Below are 24,356 nucleotides of genomic sequence, written 5' to 3'. Positions count from 1 at the left end.
TGAGGTCTATGTCTAACTAGCCGATAACCCAGCATTGCCCAGGTATTTATTTATCTCAATCGTGTATTAGACAGGAAAATCTTGTAGTCGGAACTGATGCTGTTTTACTGTCTCTCGTGCAGCGTCACAAGTCTTCTATTCCTCTCCTCAGGAGTTTCTTGTGTATGTTGGTTTTTCATTTTTTTTTTATTGCACTTGGCCAATCACCTGACATTTCCTTGGAGGTCTGAGAGGGAGCCCCCTTGTGGAGTACTGGAGTACTGTGAAGCCGTTAGCATGGCAAGTCGACTGTGCTCTACAGTAGAAGTCATTCTAAGGCTCACACACATACTGAGGGGTGTTAGTGGTTTCTTACCCCCACAATATTTATTTCCAGAGGGTAAGTCTTCTGTGTACCAAGTTTGGTTGAAATTGTTCGAGGCATTCCAGAGTTATGCTGGAACACACACACACACACACACACACACACACACACACACACACACACACACATTTATATATATTCCCACTGCCAGGAGTTGATTCAAGGTTGACTCAGCCTTCCATCCTTCCAAGGTAGGTAAAATGAGAATCCAGATTGTTGAGGGCAATATGCTGTCTCCTGCTTCCTTGCTTAAAGATGGAGTCAATCAAAGTTTAGTCCAGCCCCCTTTCCACTGCGCATGCCCAGTTTTTGATGAAGGCTGATGATTGACTTGAGAGAATTCTTTGGTGCTCGTTCTCGACCGTTCTGAGCTCGGGACTAACTACTTAAGGATAGGATTTGGATTTTCCTCCTGTACAACTAGAAGATGCATTTCAGGTAAGCCCAACACTCTTTCTCAGTTGTACGGGTTGGAGAATCCAAAGCGTGGGACGTACCCAAGCTAATTGTCCTGAGGGTGGGCCAACTCCTTGTCCCAAGCCCCCATTCTCAGTGTGAACTCTTTGTAGCACTCTTCTTCCAACAGATGCTTCCGCTGATGCAAATGTATCAAGTTTATAATTTCTGATGAATGGAGATGGTGATGACCGTGTTGCTGCTCTATAGATCTCTTCAATCGAGGCCTGTGTGTAAAGTATTATTAAGTGATATAGAAGTCTAAGTGCTATTGCTATCTCTTAATCTATATTATGGCCTTAGAGCCATAAATTCCAACTACAACTGGTGAGTCTTAGCAGCAGTAACATTTCCCTTCTGTTCTCCTTTTCTTCACTTAGTGGCTAAGAACAGATATGATGGAAGGAGAAATCAGAGCTGTTCCAGCCCTCCACAAACAGCTCTGAAAGGCCACTGAAGTAATTGGGCTGAGCCTTTGGGAAGACCTGGTTCCTTCAGCACTTTGAGCGTTGCAAGCAGAACATTCCTCCAGATAAATACGATCTAACAGATGTGTGCCGGTGGCTGATGCCCTGATGCCCTAGTTTTAGGATGCCAAGCTTCATCCAGTCCTTAACCAAAACATGACAAGACAGAGCAGGATTTAATGTTCTGATAGTTGTAATCTTAAAAGTAGTCACAGGGGGATATGGAGGGGCTCATCAAAGGGATACTTCAAGGGGAGTCAAACTGATCTACTTGGGAGAGAGAGAGAAGCTCCTGGTCTTCTTTTCTACCGATGCTGATTTTTATTTTTATTTTTAAAAAAGAATGGTTCAAGCAACATCAGCTGGGGAAACCTTTGAACTTGGAGTTCTGCTGCTGAGCAGCAAAAGACCAACCTGGATTAATTTTGGCCTGTAATAAGACAGCTTCCTCGGTGGCAAGGATGAAGAAATCATGAAGCTTCTCTCCATTCAAGCTTTAAGGTGCCTTACCTGAGATGGGACGGTCCTCCTCCCAATATGTTATATTCTAGAAATACCTGCTTCGTGCAACTCTCTGAATTTTGGGTCTTTCATATACAGATACGATACTCTGTCTCTACTTTTTTGATGTATTCTGACTCAACTCCATTCTTACAAATGAAGTCCATCTGCTGTTTAGTATTTTGGGACCGCTTATTTTTGTCGAATATTTTTTTTTTGTACCGACCCTTTGATTAAATCTTCATCAAAGTCAAGGACTCCTTTGAAGCTTTGCACAGCACACCAAAAGATACAAACCAGATCTATTCTTGCCCCGAATATCCTTCTAAAGGTAAAGGTGCTCATCTTTGTTACAAAGCCGGCGTTGTCCAAAGACGTCTCCGTGGTCATGTGGCCAGCATGACTAAACACTGAAGGCACACGGAGGAACGCTGTTACCTTCCTGCCAAAGGGGTCCCTATTTTCCTATTTGCATTTTTTACATGCTTTCGAACTTCTAGGTTGGCAGTAGCTGGGACAAGTAATGGGAGCTCACTCCGTTACGAAGTGCTAGGGATTCAAACTGCCGACCTTTCTGATCGACAAGTTCATCATCTTAGCCACTGAGCCACCACGTCCAATGAATAATTATAATAATAATAAGTAATTAATAATAAGTAATCTTCTACCCACCCATCATAAAACATTGGTAATCCCCAGAAAACTATTCTTTGCGTTACAGCAAAATCTGACAATACAGAAGGTATTATGAAATCAAATAAGGCTGTGTGTTATTCTCTTTTACAGTAACATCTCACCTTCCCTTCCCACAATAAAGTACAATGCAGTCAGTGTGGGAAATATATCTCTTTTTCTTCACCCTGAACATTTTGTCCACATCTCATTTTTAGTGGTCACAAAATTCGAGCTTCTACTACAGTAAATTTTATTCTTACTATGTGCACATTTCCTCTTACCTAGGCAATGTGGAAGTGTGGGGATTTGCATATTTTTTTATGTGTGCATAATTTATGACACTAACATAGTAAAAGTGTGACACACTTGGAGTTAATATTGTTCATGGCTGATGCTGTTTTGAAAATGGGGAACCAAAGGAGAAACCTAGAGGAGGCTATATATCATGCATTTTAAAATAAATCTCACAAATGTCTTTTGACTTTTTCAAGTGATGAGATACGGTGTCCTCTGTCTCTACAGTTCCAATTTCCATTCTTTTTTATTGTATTTTATTTTCTCGTAGAAGCATATCCAGACTGGGATTGTATTATGGATGAGATAAATTACAGCACCCAGTTTTCATCAAACTGGTGGTGTTGCTTCATAATTTATGAAAATAGGACGTTGAACCTGTTTCTTGTTCCTAAATATTGTGAGACATACACACCTCACCCCCAATATAATCACCAGCTAGTGAACAAAATGATTAAAAACAATAGGAAGAGTTGAAATTGCTTTGGAAAAGGAGAAAGAATTGAACTTGAGTTGGTTATAAAATGGGTGGCTACATAAATGTTTTCAATAAAAATAATAAGTCACTTTGATGATATACCAGAGGTGGCAAGAGAAAGAAAGCAACTGCAGAGTATATGTTCAATGTTCAAATCCCAGGTTCAACTTACATTTGAAAAGGCACTTTAAATATATGTCTTCCAAGACTTAATATTAGCAATATCAATTTTTTTTGTAGAAGTTCCTTCTAAATAGCAATAGCACTTAGACTTATATACCATTTTATAGTGCTTTTACAGCCCTCTCTAAGCAGTTTACAGAGTCAGCCTATTGCCCCCAATAATCTGGTTCCTCCTTTTACCCACCTTGGAAGGATGGAAGGCTGAGTCAACCTTGAGCCTGGTGAGATTCGAACTGCCAGATTGCAGGGAGCTGGCAGCCAGCAGAAATAGCTTGCAGTACTGCACTCTAACCACTGCGGCTCCTTTTTATAAATGCCTTAAAATACTACATTTGGGTTTTTCTGTTCATCAGGAAGGGAAACATAACATTGTGCCTTGGAGAATGATTGGAGTTGGTGCTACTGTGGGCCAAATTCACCGGGAGAATGAACCCTGAAATCATCACAGAGATCAGTCCATATCTCTGTGGGTTCTTTCTGAGGCGGTGGTCCCCAACCTCTCTGGCTTTGTGGACTTGTGTTGATGGCGAAGGTGGGGAAAGAGAGAGAGGAAGTAGAGATGTACATGTAAGCACAGTTGCCTGCTGCTGTGTCGCCCAGTTCTGAACAGGCCACAGCCCAGTACTGGACTGTACTCCAGGAGTTGGGGATCCCTGTTCTAAGATTTCATCTTGACCATAAACATCAGGAAAGACAAGAACTGAACTCCAGAACTGAAGAAGCTGAGAACTGAAGTCCAGAACTGAAGAAGCTGAGAACTGAACTCCAGAACTGAGAACTGAACTCCAGAACTGAAGAAGCTGAGAACTGAAGTCCAGAACTGAAGAAGCTGAGAACTGAACTCCAGAACTGAGAACTGAACTCCAGAACTGAAGAAGCTGAGAACTGAACTCCAGAACTGAGAACTGAACTTCAGAACTGAGAACTGAACTCCAGAACTGAAGAAGCTCCCTGGATGAGAAGCGAAATGTCTTCAGTTGCCTTTTGAAAAAAGCACCTTTGGGATAACCATGACCTGAATGAATGAGAATCTCCATAGTCTCTGTTCTAATGAATCTTGATGCTGTAATTTTACAGCCATTTTTGGCAAACAGCCCATGCTTTTTTGTTTTATTCTTTATCAGCAAACTTGATGTAGCTTAGCAATGCATGAAATAGCTCTAAGTTATCAGGATGCTTTACATTTTCTGTTTCCTACCGTTGGAAGTTAAAACCCATCTCCCTGCTCGGAAAACGAAATATTTTAGGATATACTAAAAAGGGAGAATATTTCCCCTCAAAAGAAAAGTAGAAGCTCAGAGGCAGAAACTCAGCCCCCCTATCACCCCCCCCCCTTGCTAATGGATCATTACTCTGGCCTAGGCCAGTCTATTTTACATAACAAAGATCTACTCCAGACAGAGCTATAATAGGAATTGCCCAAATCCCTTTCATTATGTCATCATCCAACAAGGCTCAACTGAGTCTGGGACTCAGGAGAGCCTATAGAGTTTGCCCCTGCATGGCCCCATGGGTGTCTGACAACCAATCAGAATACAAGCTCGAATTCAAATCCCAACAGAGGGCATAAAACCCAGGGACTCACAGCATCTCTCTACCTTTTTTTCTTCTGCCCAGGAACCCATCCTGTTCATCAATACACTGTCTTTCCAAGCAGTCACCATGTTTCCGGTGTCTTTCTTCTCCACTCGGAACTGAACCCAGAAGGATATTTCATCCAACACTACTTTGGAGGGTGGTGTGTGTGTGTGTATGTGTGTGTGTGTGTGTGTGGAAAGGTGTTAACCTTTTTCTTTTTAAGCTTAGCTTCGTACGATGCCTCCCGAAGTCCTTAGCAAATTAGAAAGCATGGGTGAAGAATATTAAGCTGCTACTGGAACAGCCAGCCCAACTGCTGATCTGAATGTTTGCATTTTAATTTTTAATAACCCCAGTAATAGTTTTCCTCCCAATGAGAAGTAACTAGATGAACAATAAAACCTCAATGACCTCGTTACCAACGCCCTTCGGTCTTTGCTTTTAGCAAAGCTCTTCTGAACATCTGTGTTTAAAGTTGAAGAAGATTGGGGGACGGGCCGTAGAAGGTAGAACATTAAAAAGATTCAGCTCAAATCAGCTCATTTTTTTTTCCTCCAGGGAGTTAAGCAAGATTTCTCCCTATATGAATCCCATTTTTTTTGTCTTTTATATCACTGCTAGAACTACATCAACTGGACTGCAGTCTTTCAGAGAACCACTAGAGGGGTCAGAATTATAATTTTCTGTGTCTCTTTGCTGCCATCTTGTGGCACCTGGAAGCATGACAGTTCTGAGAATCTCCCCACACCTGTCTTTCCTTGATTGTCAAACACACAAAAATGTTGTGATGTACAGCCCTGGATGGGCACACAAATTGCCTGCCCATGCCTTAGTCCTAATATTGCTGTAGGAAAGATGCACTTTAATGCTCCATTTAAGCAGCTACATCTTTTCCAATTCAATGAAAGTTTCCAAAAAACACTTTGCAAATTAACCAAGAAGTCTTAGGAAAAATGCAGGATGTGTAGGAAAGAGTGAGGTTGAAATTCAACATATTGGAGGCAACTGGCAACTAAAGAATGAAGCTTACTGATCTGTCTCCAGTAACACTTCCTTCATTATCACTGTCTATTAACTGTCTGCTTTCTTTTTAGATATATAATTTAATTTAAATATTTTAAAAGGAAGACAAAAACAAATGCACCCTAATATAAAGTAAGGAAAGGGGAAAAAGGAAAAAAATCAGAGAAACTACCAAAAAAAGGGAAAAGAAAAACAGAAAGATAAAAATATATTCTCTGCCTCCCATTGAGTCCCAGCTGATTGGCTGGGTCTTCTTTGGTTGCTCTGCACAGGACAACGGAGCTGGAAAGCAAGTTAGTGGAGTGGGGAGGGAATAGGGATTTTGCAGTATCCTTCCCCCGCCATGCCTTATCAAGCCATGCCCATCAAGCCACACCCACAGTTGATCAGCTGGGTCTTCTTTGGTTGCTCTGCACAGGACAACGGAGCTGGAAAGCAAGTTAGTGGAGTGGGGAGGGAATGGGGATTTTGCAGTATCCTTCCCCCGCCATGCCTTATCAAGCCATGCCCATCAAGCCACACCCACAGTTGATCAGCTGGGTCTCCTTTGGTTGCACTGCCCAGGAGAACGGAGCTGGAAAGCAGGTTAGTGGGATGGGGAGGGAATGGGGATTTTGCAGTATCCTTCCCCTGCCACGCCCACCAAGCCATGCCCACAGAACCGCTAGTAAAAACTTTTGAATCCCACCACTGGTTGGAAATAATTTCTTTTTAAAGGAAGTCAGTGATACTCTTGACCTTTTACCAACAGAGCTGTGTGTATAGAATCACCAAATGTATGAAAGCCTTCAGTAATGTTTGTAGCATGGCAATTTTAAAAAACTCTGGAATGTTTATAGCGGCCCTTCGGAAGGCCTGCAGAGTACTCGCCCCCACTCATCCCCCAGTGGTGGAAAGCTTGATTGAAATGAGTTCTCATTTCTTACCACCTTTTGAAAATGATCAAAAACTTTTTGTGCAAATCGAATAGAATAACAGAGTTGGAAAGGACCTTGGAGGTCTTCTAGTCCAACCCCCTGCTTAGGCAGGAAGCCCTGCACCATTTCAGGTTGTCAAATCTTTTCCTCAAAACTTCCAGTGTTGGAGCATTTACAACTTCTGGAGGCAAAGAGTTCCACTGATTGTTCTCACTGTCAGGAGTTTACTTCTCATTTCCAAGTTGCTTCTCTCCTTGATTAGTTTCCACCCAGATGTTTTGGAGATAGTAATAGAAATACATATTATGTTGACAGCAAGGAAGATAAAGCAGAAATAGTTAAACCGAGTGTTCTGTTCAAAGAGGAAAATATATTTGTGTTTTTTTATTTGGGTATCACTTCTGGATTTTGGGCTTGTAATGAAAAAAAAAAGAAACATTGACTTTGGTCATGCGGATCAGGTAAATTTATTGTGATAGAAATGGCTAGTTATATACTAGTATGTAAAAGTAAAAAGTTGAGGTTGTGATGTGGTTATCTTGGACTGTGCTAAAAAGTGTCCGAAGTCCATGTCTTTTTCTTTCTTCCCTTGTAGCTCATCTTTTCTTCTCCCCTTTTTTGCTTTTTTCTTCCCTTAATTTCCTATTTTTATTTTTTCCTCTGCATTTTATACATCGCTAAAACAATAACAGTTATATAAAACTGCAAATGGTCAAAAATATTTCCAAACCCCCTCCAGAACAGCTCCAAAAATCTCTGCCTGCATGGATTTTAGTAAGATTAATTATTGATTATACTTACCCATGGTTGCCAAAATAGGTACATTCCTTCTACATGAAGTTTATACTGAACCTTAAAAGATATAGAAAATAAAGTTCTCCTATCTAACAGAATAAGAGTTGGAAGGGACCTTGTAGGTCATCTAGTCCAACACCACCACCACCCCGCCCAAGCAGGAGACCCTATACCATTTCAGACAGATGGCAGTCCAGTCTCTTCTTAAAAGCTTCCAGTGTTGTAGCATCCACAACATCTGAAGGTAGTCTGTTCTATTGGTTGATTGAGTTCACTGTTAGGAAATTCCTCCTTATTTCCAGGTTGAATCTCTCCTTGATCAGTTTCCATCCATTATTCCATGTCTGGCCTTTAGGTGCTTTGGAAAATAGTTTGACCCTCCCTCCTCTCTGTGACAGCCCCTCAAATATCAGAATTTCAACAGTGGTCAGTCCCAGATCAAAGCAGTTGGCTAAAATCAAATCAAGATAAAAGACAGCTATCCTTTCCTTTCCCCTGCGATCTGACTTTAAAATTACACCATCGCTTTCCCACACAGAGCAGAAGGAATCAGAAATCTGGGTATACATAAATGAAGGTAATCACTTGCAGCATTTGTTAGACAAAAGAATTAATAGCATTTGGCCTCGGTGTGGGGTGTGGGGAGCATAGCTTTCCATCATTTAAACCTCGGGGGAAGACAGGAACGTCACCGGAGTAAAAAGCCATTTATCCACATGTCTACTGTCTGGATTTCATTTGGGTTGGGGCAAATATTGCAGCATCTCTGGTGCTGAAATTAACAAGCCACTTTGCTTCTGATCTCGTTCCTACTTTAACCCAGGTCTGCACAAACAGAAAAGGTGCTCTCCCTCTTCACCACTTTTGTTCTTATCTTTTAATTAAATCAGAAAGCAATATGCATGTTACACACAGCCTTCACTGATGTTACCAGTGTGAAAGTTTCCAGGAGGGCAAGTAAAAAAAAAAGAAGAAGAAGAACCTGGCTAAAATATGTTTTTTTTTTTTAAAAAAAAAGATAAGAAGTCAAACCTTTGACTCAAATTCCCTTTGTTTCCTTTCAAGAGCTGGATTTTAGCCCAAATACAGTGGTAGAAACAAAACAGTGGTAGATTCTTCCCTGATTTTACAAACTGCAACCATATTTTTATCCAAGGTTCTCTAAGCAGCCAGCAGTCAATTATTGTTTCCTTCGCTCACATTAAAATCGAAGGAGCATATCTCTTTTAAGTTTCCTCCAAGCTTAAATTGGGAATACTGTATGATAAACAGTACATATTCTCAATAGAATTCAGTTCACTGGGTTCCAAAGTGAGACAGAATGAATGGAATATGCCCCTTTTAAAGATTGGCAATCTCCATGGTTTTAATTTCTGATTGAAGTGGACCCAAACTGCCAGGCACATCTCTTGATCTCTTTATATTTGAAAAGAGCAAGAATTCAGCCAAACAATTGGAAATGGAAAATCTTACATTTGATAAGAACTTGTATGTATACTTTCAAACTAGACTGGGAAGTTTCTCTGTGTCATATGTGTGTGTGTAGATATTTGCATAATGGTTATCCTTTGAACTGAATGCAACAAAATCTCATTTTAATGTATGTTGATTAGTGTACATTTAAAATTCTATTCTATTCTATTCTATTCTATTCTATTCTATTCTATTCTATTCTATTCTATTCTATTCTATTCTTCTATTCTATTCTATTCTATTCTCCTAACCTAACCTAAACGTAGACCTAATTAAAAGTTCTTTTCTTCTCCCTCTTCAAAAATATTGCTAAGGGGTCTTTGAAATTAACAATCAACTTACACCCAGGTTTATTTCCCCTTATTTAGCTATATTTAGCATACTTCAATAAGCCAAGTTCAAGGAAATTTTTGTGCCATTTATAACAGGTTCGGCATTCTCAACTCAGCATTCTCTGAAAACAGCGTTCTCTTATTGTTTAGTTAGAGCTGGTGCTGAATTTAGTTAGGTTTCCATGTCAACTAAATACCTATCTATTTGTGATGTGTCTGCATGGGTGTGGGTGGGTGTTCCTTTTGTTTCGTTTTTTTAAATAAATTATTGAATCAATTTATTAGCTCCCTCAATCACCAAAGTGACTTTAGCTGGCCTGCTGAAGGGTAAAGATTAAAAAACAGTAATGCAATCATATGAATAATACTGTATGATTACCGTACTGGAAATAGAGCAGCCCACATTAGAGAACAACAATATCCAGGAAATATTCAGAGAAATTGTATGGAGTATTTTTTTTTCCCTCCAGGACAGCATAGCTACTTCAATCACAGAGACCTTTCAGTTCAGCTCTATAAGGTCTTGAGATAGTTCAGCTCAGTTCAGGCCCATTCTGACATATTTTGGCTTGGCTTTTATTGCTTCCAGATAGCCTTTCCTGATAGGAAAAATGATGTACAAATTGACTGAATTGAGTTAAATTAAATTGAAAACAGACCTTTCTGACAGATGAATGGAGCAATATTTGGAATAACTCTTTCGGACTCTCCATTCCTTGCCTGGGTACCAGTTTTCAGGCAGCAGTAAAAGTGAGCTCTTTGCTCTTTCAGTGTTGCACAACCTCAGTGTGTGCAGCCTTGACAATTTTATAAACCATGATTTTATGGCTGCAGTTTTAAAACTGTTACTGGCAAACAGATATATGAGTTTCCTTCTCCTGTAATATTAGCTATGGTGTAATCATTGTAACTGAATCAATATTTCCATGATGAATTGGCATTTGATGGGAAGCAATTATGGATTGGTGATAAGAAAAGGAATGTTTATTCCCAAAATATCTGGGCTGTTTATTGTCACCATGGCAATATTTTGAAGACTGAAATGCTTCTGATAGCTAACTCTATGTTGCAAAACTGTTCACCTTGCCAAGGTAGTTATCAGCTAAAATCAGAAAAGTAATTATGAACTGTGGACATGTTAATCTTCAAGAATCTTTTGTTTTCAATTCTTTGTGTTATTGGGCTATAGCTGGAGTTCCTCTGTTGTACAGAATAATTAAGAATAAGGGGAGAGTTAGCTTGTATCTAGGCAGAGTCTGTATGACAACTTGCCACAGCCAACTCGCCATGGCCAATTTACTGTGGATTAGGAGTCACACTAATATATATATATATATATATATATATATATATATATATATATATATATATATATATATATATATATATATATATATATATTTAAAAATAGTGGAATAGAATCATTAAAGAAAGGATGCCAAATGTGAATGACAAAAATTAAAATAATTTTAAAAATAATTTTAAATAATTAAATTGAATTGTTGAATTGTCCCGCAACAAATGGTTCCATGCTTAGTTGGCCATGTCAAGTTGTTCTACAGCATGGTGGCTGTGGTGAGGTGCCTGCAGCGAGTTGACTATGTTGAATTGTCCATGGAGAATTGACCATGGCTAATTGGCTATGGCACGTTGTCCCATTTCTCTAGGCAGAAGAGCAGGTGGGGGTCAGGCTGAGTTGGAGAGCAAATTATCCATTTCCAAAGGCCAACCTTAGAGCAATGGCTCTACAAAGAAGAGACATTGGGGTGCATTGTCTCCTGTAAAGATGATCCATCTGGAGTGGAGACAAACTTTTAGAATTCTTAGCCTGGCCCAATTACATTGGAGTCATCCTACCAAATGCCTATGATAAGATGTCAGTGGGAATGACATTATCTGACCAGCAAAGCCTATGGGAATAAGTGTCTTCTCTACTCCCAGGGCAGCACTTGAGATACTAAGTCATTATGCCAAACCAAGGAGACCAACTTTTCTCTTGCTTGTAGATTTTTTTTCTCTATTGCTCCTTGGGTTCCAATTTTGGCTGCCTTTTCTCACAAATGCAGATGTTTCTTGAGGAAAGTGACACATTTTAGCAAGCTCCATCCTGATCAAATTGCTTCTCTTCAATGTACACTCACATTCCTTCTCCCAATAAAGAACAAAGATTTCGGCTGTATGTCTCAGAGATGACAGTTACACCCAGCTGTTAATTAGATAAGTGACAGATGTTTGCTTTCTTTTTCTCAAGCATAAAAGGCACTACTTGAGCCCCCTTTCCCCCACCACATAAAGCCATATTTCACATTCATATTGGCAGGAAATTAGAGAATTTCAGTGCCAGCCTCATTTTCCTCTCCTCCCCCCCCCTTTTTTTTTTTACAACTCACACAATAATGGTATTTTATGTCCCAGAAAAGTCATGTATATGGAAGGCGTAATCCAAATGTGCCAGGATAACAGGAACTCCTGGGTTCTTGCTATTATGGTATATATGCAATGGTGAGGAATCTAACAATTCTTCCCCAGTTGTACAGAAAAGCAAAGATCGGCGTCGCACAAGACAGAACCCCAAGGACTGTATCAAGTAACACCGAGAATAAGTCCCTCCCTCCCTTAGCTTTAGTGCCTCCCTACGTATAGAGGCATGCAGTCTCAAGTTATAGGAGGTGTGTGTGGGGGGGTCTTTCCCAGAGGGCAAAGAGACAGGAGCTTGGAAGATCAGGTGGGCATGAAAAGAGCATGCCAGTCCAACCATAGCTGTTAACAGAGAATATCTAATAGTTGAAATACTATTGCCAGATTAAAGATGATTGCTTTAGTCTAGCAAGATTCTGTTTATAGTTGAACAACAATGAAAGAACTACTTAGAAGTTATTACACATGTAACTTTTGGGCCTTGACACCATGGGTAGAATGTTCATTTTGCTCTCCGAATTCATGGACACCTAATCCCATCCCTAAGTGGATTTGACCCAAATATGATTTTCAATGTATTTTCATCAGGAAACATAGATAAGGCAGGATTGAAAAGTCAGCACCGTCCTAATGAATGGATCCATTGGTAATGGATCCATTTGCTCTCCAAATTCATCAAGACCTAACCTTAACCAAAGTGTATGAGCAGCAGTAGGATTTTCCCATGTATTTTACCAGGAAAATTAGAGAAGATGGACCCAACTAGCCAATGCCCTGCTAAATATACCCTAACCCTATGTGGATTTGCCCCTTGATGCCCCTAAATTCCACATTTTTTTTGGTGTATTTTTTAAAAAAACGTGATTTTGGTTTATTTACTTTTAACTAAATGTTATAGGAACTCAGTCAAATGTGAACTAATTTTGCCTTAATGCAGTTTGCATTTATTCCATCCCATGATCATCCTGTGGAATATATCTCTGGTCAGGTTTGTTGGAAAGTGTCTAACATTTCAGAGAAAAAGACCACCCCTTCCTGTAAAACACTAACTGTAAGCCATAAGTGTTTAATTTTTGTTTTTTTAAAAAAAACCGTGTTTGTTACCATGCCAGATTGAGAAGGATTCTATTTGTGGGTTTACTCCTGGAAAACTAAGCAATTAGAATTGCTTTGGAGATATGCATGCAATGGTGATTAAGTCTGTTCTCTCCTCTTTGAACTGGCTTAGGAGAATGATCAGTATGGAATTCTTTCAAGGAATCAACAAAGCAGCCTTTGACAAGATGTTCACAAGGAGATCCAAAGGCTGTTTTTCAGTCTAAAACAGCTTCTGAAGTAGCATGAATCTGCTCAAAATGGCAACATCTGCTGCATGGTTTGAAAGACAGCTAGAAGTCGCCTCCAAGAGAGATATGAGTATAATGCCAGGGAAAATATCCCAAGAACTCAGTCCCCCACCCAGTAGCAGCTCTGCTTTGAAGCAGCTCCAATTTGATAGGAAAAGCAAACCTTTTAAAATTAGAGGTAGCTTTTGGACCAACTTGTAACATTTTGCAGGGAGGTTCCAATGTGCAAATTAATTAATGGGCAAGTCCATTCAGTGAGGAAGCTTCCTATCCCAAATTCCACAAACATCTCTAGTAGCCACATCATACACTGACTGTAATCAATGGTCTTCCATGTTACATGCATTGCCTTTCCTTTCTCAGATAACATTATCCCTTGTGATGTTAATGGTTTGCACTTAATCTGTCCGATCTTTAGAAATGAAAGTCTTTTAGGTGATCTGAGTCTACAATATCTGTCCCACTGCTTGAAGTTACTTGCAGGCTTTTTGTCCAGGTTGCCAAAAGGTCACCTTGATAGGGGACATCATCACAGTAGGACTTTGGTGGACAACTCCAGAACCCCAGTCAAGAGGAAGAAGCCCAAATGCAATAGGGCTGATGTGCTACATTCTGAGTTCATAAATAAGTTGCTAGCAGTAGACATAGTGGTGTTGGTGGTAGTTAAAATAATATAATAACAGTTTGGGGGTTGACAAACACTTCGAAATTTCCTGAAGGGTTAATGAGATGAAGAGTTTGGTGACCCTGATGTAACTGGAGGCCCAGCACAGGCAGAGAGATTCAATGGATGATTAGGCCAGTCACTGTCTTGTAGCCCAATTTACCTCCCAGGCAGTGTCAATAAAAAAATATAGCAATAGCACTTAGAATTATAAACCACTTTATAGTGCTTCACAGCCCGCTCTAAGCAGTTTACAGAGTCAGCATATTGCCTCCCACAATTTGGGTCCCCATTTTACCCATCTCAGAAGGATGGAAGGCTGAGTCAACCTTGAGCCTGGGAAGATTCGAACTACCAAATTGCAGGCAGCTGGCACTTAGCAGAAGTGGCTTGTAATACTGCACTCTAACCACTGCACCATCAAGGCTCAATATATTTTCCAAATCATGAGAGAATATTATAATTCCCTCCTGTTTTGCATTGGTTCTACATCAAATACTCTATTACTGAGCATAATACCTGAAGATTCAGACAATTTGAGAATATGAGAATGGTCAGAAAACTGGAAACAGGAAAAATGAGGTGTTCCCCCCGCTGCATAGTATGGAGATTTCAACCTTAGCTATTAAATGAATCAATCTCTCCATTTATCAGAGAGCTTAGAGATTCCTGCATCTCAAAGTGACCTTACATTAATGAACTGCTTAATAAGTGATGGCTACTTACCTAGGTTTAGATATAGTAATCCATTTTTGCTAAGTGGAAAACTAATTGCTAAAACTAGATGCATCTAACTTCCTTGGTTATGCGCTGTTGTTGAGTCTCAGCCCATGAAAGCTGTCTTACAAGGAGAAATGGAGAGAATTGTGTATTAGAGGCACAGGAAACATCTCCAGCTGACATACTTTCAGATTTCAAGTCTCCTTTATTAAAGACATGCAGCCAAAGGCCATCGCATTCATTAACATTACAAATATTTACAATGCAATTAAATGAGGAAAACCTTACTTCAACATTAGCCTCGTACCTTCCACTATTTAACTTCTGCATGATTTAGACAAATCTTTTATGCAAGCAGCAGAAAAAGGGTTTGTACATCCTCATTAGCATTAGATAAAAGAAAACTTGTTTTCTTCATCTGAATGGAGCTGGGAGATAGCCCTTTAATATATTTCTCACATACTGATGAAAACGTGGATAACATTGAAAAATAATGTGATAAATCTTCAATCTGAGTATGACCACAATAGGACTTTGCTGTGAAGGGATGGTTTTCAATCATAAAGTTACTCAAAAGCTACAGAAGTTGATATTACTTAAATACGTAGTTTGTTTGCAGTCTAGGTTCTGCTATATTAAGGCAATAACTTAATATCACCAAAAGGTTCAAAACTTTCTTGGTGTCCAGATTATAAACCACCTCTCACAACAACTCTCAGCCAGACAAACGGGTTTCAAACCAGCTTTTATCCATGGGCTGTCAGACTCCTAAATACAACTACAATCACTCCACGCATACATAAAAACATATGACTGGTTTCTCCCTAATTACTTGTATAATGACCACTTTCTATATTATTCATGTTGTACTTTTGTTATGGAGAGCACCAGCAGAAGCAAAAATCAATTTCGTTGTGTATATGTACAATGACAATAAAGGTTATTTTTATTATAATCACATGCCCTTTTAGATATGGCAGATTCAGAAACTACGGCTGATCCAGAATTGTTGTTGTTAATTGCAAAGTCATGTCTGACCCACCGTGACCCCATGGACAATGTTCCTCCAGGCCTTCCTGTCCTCTACCATCTTCTGGAGTCCATTTAAGCTCCCTCCGACTGCTTCAATGACTCCATCCAGCCACCTCATTCTCTGCCATCCCCTTCTTCTTCTTCTTTTGCCCTCAACCGTTCCCAGCATTAGGCTCTTCTCCAATGAGTCCTTCCTTCTCATGAGGTGGCCAAAGTCTTTGAGTTTCATCTTCAGGATCTGGTCTTCTAAAGAGCAGTCAGGGTTAATCTTCTCCCGGACTGGCTGGTTTGATCAAGGGACTCGCAGGAGTCTTCTCCAGCACCAGAGTTCAAAGCCCTCAATTCTTTGGTGCTAAGCCTTCCTTATGATCCAACTTTCACAGCCATACATTGCAACTGTGGCCCAGAGAGTTATGGAAAGTAGTCAATGCCACTACTTGAGAACTGCATCTATCATCAACTTGCTTCCAGGTGTAACTCAATCTTTTGCTTGTCACCTTGACCAATTATCTCTTCTTGGTCTAAGATCTAGGTATTTTCAGGACCCCTTTCTTGTCTGATAAAGTCTGTAACAAAGAGTTTCCTCTGAATCCTCACATTCTGGAGAACATTACCAACCACCTCCCTTCTCTAATCTCCAGTGCTCAGGTTGTTCTGCAAAGCTATAAACATATGATGAAATAAATACATTTCTCTTGGTTTCATCAAGGTTCAATTTCCCCCCAAAACTTTGTACAATACACAAAAATTAATGAATACACGTAACCCCAACACTGTCTAGACTAACAATAATCTGAATGCCTTCAATTTCAACCCTGTTTTAGCTCCAGTCAACAGATTTGTGATGGCTTAAAACAACAAAAATCTTGAAAACGTATTGACCTGAACAACACAATCAATTTATGTACTGAGAGTACTAAGCCTACCAGAAAGAAGATAATGAATTCTTCCACCATTGCTACTATCTTAAAAAGCCAGATATTCCAATCTAGAATGTATATATATATATATATACATTTGAAGTCTATTTTGGATGCTGCTGATCCTTCTCTGGGAATAGATTCCTCTATTATCCTTTCCTGGCCTTTGCACAGAATTCTAAAAGCCAGCAGCTCATGAAAAATCATTTCAAAATACAGATTTTGAGAGTCAGGCTTTTGGTTTCTAAATTCTTCAACACTCATTTCCTTCTTTCCCCCACATTTGCAGCCTCACAGAACACTGATGCCATGCAGGGCATCCATTCCTTGACATCAAAGCATATTCTTTCAGCTATCTTCACTATTTGCTGAAGGTACAAAAGGGAAAAGCTAGCTCTGTTTGCTTTAACTTATATTCTAATGGTGAATTACAATTTAAGGTATTTCTGTGAGTAAGATTTAACCCTAGGTTCTCTGTTTTTAAGAGAATCTATATAAAAACTGTTCGATTGCACTTTCCTTCCTTCTTCTGCTTCTCCCCAACAACCCAGTCTAATTTAACATATTGTTACAAGTAGTTATATTAGACACATTCCTTCAAATTCTATGGCTTGCATCAAGTTTGATTAAAGAATGTTGACAGAATCAGTAAATGAAAACCCATGGAAAACCTGTTTACCAAGAAAAGAATTGTCCTTCTCTCTTACTTTTGATGATACCTAATTTAAGATGCCTCTAAAGTATGATTAGGGGGATGAAGGACAAAACATATGAAGAATGGTTACAGGGATTGGGATATGTCTAGTCTAATAAAAAGGACTACAGGAAAAAAAAAGGGAGACATGATAGTGGTGTTCCAATATTTGAGGGGCTCCTGCAAAGACGAGAGGTTCAAACTATTTTTCAAAGCATCAAAAGGCAAGGTGAGAAACCATGGATGGAAACTAACCAAGGGGAGAAGCAACCTAGAATTAAGGAGAAGTTTTCTAACAGTGAGAGCAATCAATCAGTGGAATGGTTTGCCCACAGAAGATGTGGATACTCCATCACTGGAGGCTTTCAAAAGGAGACTGGACAATCATTTATCTGAAATGGGGTAGGGTCTCCTACTCAAGCAGCGGGTTGCACTCAAAGACCTCCAAGTCCCTTCCAACTCTATTAATCTATGTTTCTTTTGACATTATGTTGCCATTCCATTTGAAGAACATTTTGTAGCAGAATTCATTTCCAAGGGGAAGACCTTGGATATACTTGGGTTTCTTAAACTAACCACATTCCCCTGATGGAGAATGTCTTGACCTCTCCCAAGAACTTACAGGTTCTGCAGCTTCCTTGTCTTCCTAGTGAAATCCCAAGAAAACAGACTGGGAGAGAAGGTTTTCCATAAAGCTTTTGCCTGCTTCTACTGAAACTAATAGACACAAAACAATTTTGGATTTGCTACAAAGATAAAGATGCTGTCCTAGAACTACGAGAGACAGAGACAGAGACAGAGAGAGAGAGATTGTGGTTGCTAGTTCTACCAAACATGCCCAAACCTTGAGACTCTAGGGCTTTTTAATATTAGTGTGTGAAGGTATGTGTTATGTGTATGCACAATATAGAATTAGAAATCTGGTGTATCATTGATAGGCAAACTGGTACTCTCCATGTGTCTGAGGGTCAACTCCCACAATTACTTGCCATTGGACCTCCTGGCTGGAAATGCTTTTGCATTTCTAACCACTACCTTGGCGGTGCAGTGGTTAGAGTGCTGTATTGCAAGCCACTTCTGCTGACTATCAGCTGCCTGCAATTTGGCAGTTCAAACCCCACCAGGCTCAAGGTTGACTCAGCCTTCCATCCTTCTGAGGTGGGTAAAATGAGGACCCAGATTGTTGGGGGCAAGAGACTGACTCTGTAAACCGCTTAGAAAGGGGCTGTAAAGCACTGTAAAGCAGTATATAAGTCTAAGTGCTATTGCTAAGTGCTATTATCAAAATCAAATTACCTGCAGAGAACCTGATATATCAACCTTTGTTGAAAATTGTATTATACTTCGTCTCTTGTTTAATTGGGTCAAAAATAGCAGACACATTATTCTTGATTATTTTTGTTACCTAGCCTTGATCTGCAAATTAGTACTGGTTGAGATCTGCTTCTTTGAAAGATGATGGACGTTCTTCATTTGAAAAAAAATAAAATAAAGTCCATTAAGTCAGCCTTGATTGAGATTCTCTTTTGTATCCAACTTTTCAATCCTTATGGAGCTCGTCTTCCTTTTTTCAAATGACTTTGTTTCCCTAAATGCCTGTACATCACTAAGAATTTGACTTTCTGAGCAAAGAGCTATAAAAGTGACTTTCTTTGTGAGTGTTACAAAAACAAAGCTCGATGAGGGATAGAAGAATAGTTCAACATGTATCAGTTCTCTCTCTACATTTCCAGGAATAATGCAGAGCTGGGAAAGAGTGATTATTTATAAGCCAATGGCTGCTAAAAAATACTGTTCCAGAGAGAGAGGAGTTATCCTCCAATTATCTTATATATCAACTAACTCAGCGGAAGTGCTGTCTCAACATTATGAGAATGCAATTTGCTGGAGAAACACTAGGATGGAGAAAAAGGCTGCACAAATTTATGGGAGGAGAAATCCCATTGAACGCTATATTATTTACTTCTCTTTATTATTTCCTTCTTTAGTATCCTATGACTATCACTAAGTGTTGTATTTTATAATTTATGAGGAACGTATTTTTATGATGACTATGATTTATCACTGATAGCTTTCTTTGTACACTGAGAGCTTATTCACTGAAGACAAATTCCTTTTGTGTTCAATCACACTTGGCCAATAAAGAATTCTATTCTATTCTATTCTATTCTATTCTATTCTATTCTATTCTATTCTATTCTATTCTATTCTATTCCATTCCATTCCATTCCATTCCATTCGATCCCATCCCATCCCATCCCATCCCATCCTATCCTATCCTATCCTACTCTATTCTACTCTGCTTAGGGTAGATACGCATAGAATTGTATCATGACATTGCCAAAACAACATTTATAAAAGAGGGAATGACAGAAATGCATTTCTAAATGCAAAGCAGATTCATTTTAGAAACACCTCGTATACGTTTGTGCTCTGAAGTACATTCAGCTATAACAGATGGAAACATTTATTTATATTTCTCTTCACTTGATCCAGTTCATTCAAAATGTATAAAGCTGGCATTCAAAGGTACCAGACCCAGCCCAGAATTCTGCCTGTTTTGAAAAAAAGACAATGTGGGATTTCTTTATAACAGCCACAGCATACTAGAAAAAAAAAATTACGTGTTCTTCCGAGTTTTGAAATTAACTATGAGTCCTGAAATAATGAAGAAAGGGGCAAAAGAGTTGTATATAATGAGCATATACTATTTTGAAATGCGGTTTAATTTGTAAACTTTGTAAATTTAGGTTACTAATGTTTTTAAGCCTTTCAAAACAAATAAAATCTGCTTATATTTGCAGTAGGAATAATCTAACCATCATTCTTGATGGCACAGAGATTAGAGTGCAGTACTGCAGGCTACTTCTGCTGCCTGCTGGCTGCCTGCAATTTGGCAGTTCGAATCTCACCAGGCTCCAGGTTGACTCAGCCTTCCATCCTTCCAAGGTCGGTAAAATGAGGACCCAGATTGTTGGGGGCAAAAGGCTGACTCTGTAAATCACTTAGAGAGGGCTATAAAGCACTGTGAAGCAGTATATAAGTCTAAGTGTTATTGCTATCCTTTTGTGTGTGTTTTTAATCAATCCAATGGCTTGCAATAGGTAAGGAAATCTTATTTTACCTTTTCACTTCCATCTCCATCTATGAAAAAACAAAAGATATTGAGGAAGTGCTGGTTCAGGGAATGCTTCAGGTAGGCCAAGAGGCAACCCCTGTGTAATAAAGATAGCTTTCTGGCAATAAACCCAGTTATCAGACAATGCAAATCGTTGGGGTTTTATTGCAGGTTTCCTTTTTTTGATTGGATATCAGAGAGAGGAAAGAGACAGCTATCTCTCTTACTTTGAGCCATCCTATTGAGGCTCCAATCTCAATCAAAGGCTGCTGAATGAGTTATCTTGATGCAGGCCGGTTGCGGGTTTGATTACAACCTCCTCCCTTCATTCTTCTGTTATCACCCACCAAGTTTTCATTTCGCCTGGTGCTCAACTGCTTTGAAGTGCTAAGTAGAATTTTACTTTGCCACGGGGCAATTTGTAGTGATCTATGAAAATAATAAATAATCCAATCTTTTATGCCACTGTGCGCAGTATGCAATGTTTTCTTGTTTACCATATTAAACAGCTGTCATGCATCCATATTTTACAGTGTTTCAGGATTTCAATTATATTTTTATTAGACACTACCCATTTTGTTAGACAGGCTATAAATCACCGAAGAAGGGTGGGGTGGGGAATAAAGCAATCCTTTTTTTCCCCCTCCAAAATCACCACCAGAAATTTGATTACAAGGCAACAATGAAAGTTGACATTTGCAACATCAGCAAATGAGAAGTTTGGATGGAAACATGCCCCTCCTCTGCGATATAAGCAGATTAAAGTTGAACAGATTTCTATTATTTTTGTTCATCTGAGGTATGGTGGATGATTTTAATAATGATTGCCCTGGTTCAAAGTTCTGGCTTTGATACAGGTAGTCCTTGACGTACAAGGATTTGTGAAGTTCAAAGTTACAATGGCACTGAAAAAAAATGACTTACAACCATTTTTCACACCATTGTGACCATTGGAGCAAGCCCATGGTCACATGATCAATATTAAAACACTTGGCAACTGACTCATATTTATGACAGTTTCAGAATGCCATGGTAAGGCCACATACTGCATCCAGTTTTGGTCACCATGACGTAAAAAAGATGTTGAGACTCTGAAAAGAGTGCAGAGAAGAGCAACAAAGATGATTAAGGGGTTGGAAGCTAGAACATATGAAGAGCGGTTGCAGGAACTGGGTATGTCTAGTTTGATAAAAAGAAGGACTAAGGGAGACATGATAGCAGTCTTCCAATATCTGAGGAGAAGAGGGAGTCAAGCTATTCTCCAAAGCACCTGAGGGCAGGACAAGAAGCCATGGATGGAAGGAGAGAAGCAACCTAGAACTAAAGAGAAATTTCCTGACAGTTAAAACATTTCATCAGTGGAACAACTTGCCTCCAGAAGTTGTAAATGCTCCAACTGGAAGTCTTTAAAAAGAGATTAGATTACCGTTTGTCTGAAGTGGTATAGGATTTCCTGCCTAAGCAAGAGGTTGGACTAGAAGACCTCCAAGGTCCCTTCCAACTCTGCTTTTCTACTCTACTCTACTCTACTCTACTCTACTCTACTCTACTCTACTCTACTCTACTCTACTCTACTCTACTCTATATTCGATTCTAGTCGATTCTACCCTACTCTATATTCTATTCTATTCTATTCTATTCTATTCTATTCTATTCTATTCTATTCTATTCTACTCTACTCTACTCTATCTATCCCAGGATCATGTGATCCCCTTTTGTGACCTTTTTGACATACAAAGTTCATGGGGAAGCCAGATTCACTTAACAACTGTGTTACTAACTTAACAACTGCAGTGATTCACTTAACAACTGTGGCAAAAAAAATCATAAAAATGGGGCAAAATTCACTTAACCAATGTCTCACTTAGCAAGAGAAATTTTGGGCTCAGTTGTGGCCATAAGTTGAAGACTCCCTGCTTCCCCAATTGCAGCCTTTTGGGTGGCTTGATAAAATTATGGCATTTAGAGCCACTGAGGTTGATATATGACATTCACAAGTGGACTTTGAAAGTCAGGAAACAGTTTTGGGTATCTGGCATTGATTTTATTTGAGCTCTTTTCTTAAGGCAAGCTCATAAACTTGATTGAGCTGATTCAGAATCTAGTCAAGGGAGTTAGCCCCATTCTCTACAAAGAGCGCATTAAAAGAAAGTTATGAAATCTTCAGCTGTATTTCTGTTCTTCTTGGACAGGTCACTGTAGAACTGTTAGATAAACATAACACAGTAAACACACAAGCAGAGATGGTCAAAATGGAGACCTTCAAATCTTGCTGGATATTGATAACCAGAAGCCCAAATCTTCATGTTCAATAATGGAGGATTATGGTATCCAGCCACATCTGAAAAACCAAGTACCCACCAAGCAAAAAAAGGGAGAAGAAGTAAAACAAGAAATAATTTTTAAAAGTGCAAAAAAAGAAGGAAAAGAAAAAAAAGCTAAAGTTAAGAAATATATGAATGACTTCTAATCTTCCTTTCAATGGATAATTACAAAATGTTATACAAGTTCCTCTATCCACTCATTGAATCCACAACTTTCTTAATCTTCAAATACATAAATCATCAATTCATTTCTATCTTCTTTCTGCAAAAAAAGTCCATACAAGGTTTCCAGTCTTCGAGAAAAGTTCTTTTTTTTTTCCTCTGACCAAATTGGTCGTTTTTACCATTTCTGCAAATTCTGACATGTTCACAATCCATTCTTCCATTGTGGGAGTTTAACAGGTTCCTCATTTCAAACATAAAGAATTGAGATGTTACTTTTTTTTAAAAAAATGTATATCTTAACGATTTAATACCTCAGAAATAGGAAACGCATTACTCTTCAGGTTATGGATCATATGTCTTAGTGGCCTCAATAATCAAGCCCAGAGATTGGAATAATGGATTCTGACATTTAAAACACCTGGAGAAGTCTTCTCTGCCCACGGTTATCACAATTATTTCTTCAGAACCAAACTCCAAGACCCAATAAAAAGTTTTGATAATGCCGTTGTCACTATCTAACTCCTCTCTTGCATAATTCAGCTCAGAGTAATATACACTGCTCAAAAAAATAAAGGGAACACTTAAACAACACAATGTAACTCCAAGTCAATCACACTTTTGTGAAATCAAACGGTCCACTTAGGTAGCAACACTGATTGACAATCAATTTCATATGCTGTTGTGCAAATGGAATAGACAACAGGTGGAAAGCAGAGGCAGTTATCAAGACATCCCCAATAAAGGAGTGGTTCTGCAGGTGGTGACCACAGACCACTTCTCAGTTCCGATGGTTTCTGGCTGATGGTTTGGTCACTTTTGAATGCTGGCAGTGCTTTCACTCTAGTGGTAGCATGAGACGGAGTCTACAACCCACACAAGTGGCTCAGGTAGTGCAGCTCATCCAGGATGGCATATCAATGTGAGCTGTGGCAAGAAGGTTTGCTGTGTCTGTCAGCATAGTGTCCAGAGCATGGAGGCACTACCAGGAGACAGGCCAGTACATCAGGAGATGTGGAGGAGGCCGTAGAAGGGCAACAACCCAACATCAGGACTGCTACCTTCACCTTTGTGCAAGGAGGGACAGGAGGAGCACTGCCAGAGCCCTGCAAAATGACCTCCAGCGGGCCACAAATGTGCATGTGGCTGCTCAAATGGTCAGAAACAGACTCCATGAGGGTGGTATGAGGGCGTGACATCCACAGATGGGGGTTGTGCTTACAGCCCAACACTGTACAGGACGTTTGGCATTTTTCAGAGTACACCAAGACTGGCAAATTCACCACTGGCGCCCTGTGCTCTTCACAGATGAAAGCAGGCTCACACTGAGCACATATGACAGATGTGACAGGGTCTGGAGACGCCGTGGAGATGTTCTGCTGCCTACAACATCCTCCAGCATGACCGGTTTGGCAGTGGGTC

The sequence above is a fragment of the Pseudonaja textilis genome, chromosome 11, assembly GCF_049901715.1.
Source record: "Pseudonaja textilis isolate UNSWEBS1 chromosome 11, rPseTex1.2, whole genome shotgun sequence".
In the NCBI taxonomy this organism is placed as follows: Eukaryota; Metazoa; Chordata; class Lepidosauria; order Squamata; family Elapidae; genus Pseudonaja; species Pseudonaja textilis.
This window is presented reverse-complemented; position numbering follows the sequence as displayed.